A 1,937-nucleotide genomic window follows, 5' to 3' on the forward strand; every position below is an offset into this window, starting at 1 on the left:
AGACCCAGTAATATGTACAGGAAAGTTTTATAACTCAATAGAGACAAAACTTCATCTGAATACACAAACACCAGTAGGAGCACATTCCTCGCAGAATGACCACTCCCTTTCTTACTCCCTATCCTTGTGTTCAAGGGAAATTTCCCAAACACCTTTAAGAGCTGAGTTTGGGAATAAAAAAAATCATAAGCTGGCTGAACACTAAGAACCAAGGACTGAATACCGATATTGATTTTATGGCATACTGAGTCTTAGGGTGGAGTTCATTAATTTGTCTGACTTTATATTGACTTTATGGCATACTTCCTTCACCCTACACATGATAACAACTCACCTCCATTTTGTTAGATCTTAATATTCCATCAACCAGATTCTTTTATTTTGCAGATCGTTTGTCTGCACCCTGGGAAATTTCTCCCCTTTCCATTCTCACAGACCTACCCACTGTTTTTAGTCATCTATGGGTCTGTTTCTTTCCTCAGATTTGATGAAGAATGCCTTGCATTTGAAAGCTTGTCTAAGCTTGTCTAGCCTAACCATGCAGCTGGCCCCCCAAAATATATCAGCTACCAAAAGCCTTGACTGAACATACAACATTCATAAAGTTATTACATCCCGGTATTCTTAAATTAATATCAGCTTCTTATCTGCCCCAGTCGTGTAATGAACACAAAGGGACGTGAGAGCCCAGCCTCCAGAGCTGACATTCTGATTTTTGACAAATACTATACAAAGCCAAAGGTACAGGTAAATGACTGAGAAGAGATGCTACAGAAGGGAAGATCGATATTAGAAAACTGGATGGAAGATGAATATTCAAGATTAATTTTCACAACTTGCTTGGAATAGTAATTGTGTTGCAATATTGAAAGTGTTTTGGCTTCTAGTGGTATTTCCCCTATAAATTTACTCTTCCAGAACTGGCATTTCAGGGACCAACATCAGAGACTGGAGAGACATATCTCTTTGGAGGATTTCAGCACTTTTGTGTGTTTTTGGGATAGGTTGAATATGAGTGGGTACCTAGGGATACAAGGTATTTGGATACTATTCTTTTCTAGTATTGCACTAAGAACATCAGTCAATGTGCATTGAAAAAGAATGAAGACAAATTAAAATAGCTCTTTTCAGGCTGGATTCTCTCCAGAGTTCAGCTGCCATGAAAGTCTTTGCCAGGATTTTGGAGCCCTAAAAACTTTGCTTCCTCATCACAGAAGACAAATATACTTTTGATTGAATCCAGCTCTTAGGTCCAGTGTTTCTATTTGAAATTCTGAAGTAAATTTAAATGAAAATTTTAATAGTTCCTACACTTTTGTGGTGTACTCTCTAATGTTGCCATATGAAAATGAGCTCCAGACCATGAAGAACATGTTTCTTGTAGTAAACAATATTTGTGCTTAAATTTCCTTATGTTGTGCCAGTATCCCTTTACTCTTGTTGCCTTTTCTAACCCTTCATATACATTAGGGACATCTCAGTGATCAAATGCATGTCAGAAGTCCAACAAAAGTTCTTTGTTATTTCAAGAATATAGATATTTTTGAAGTGTGCACAGAGGACAACATGCTATTTCTTTCTAAAGGGGGGTTGGCAATGTGAATGTTGTTGAAATGCATCTTCATTTGCTCCTTATTATGAAGTTTCACAAACTGAACTGTTTAGTGTTGTGGTGAGAGGTAGAAAATGTGACCTGTTATGTGTAAAGGAAATAGATTGGGGACTACTTGAGAGAGAGTGTATGTTTATCAGGATTCCTAGCTTTTTGCAGGGGAAAAAAGCAAAACATCTTCATTTAAAAAGCACAAAAATCTGGAGCTTTCTGTGACTTACTGAAAGTGTTGCAGCATCACACAGTGAGCAGTGCCATTTGTGATCTCTTTTATTTTTGCTGTGGCTTTTGCCTCTCAACCAATCAGCAACAGCCTCTTCCTCCC

Source organism: Gavialis gangeticus, unplaced genomic scaffold (assembly GCF_001723915.1).
Source record: "Gavialis gangeticus isolate Ggan-Ray unplaced genomic scaffold, GavGan_comp1, whole genome shotgun sequence".
NCBI classification, from domain to species: Eukaryota; Metazoa; Chordata; order Crocodylia; family Gavialidae; genus Gavialis; species Gavialis gangeticus.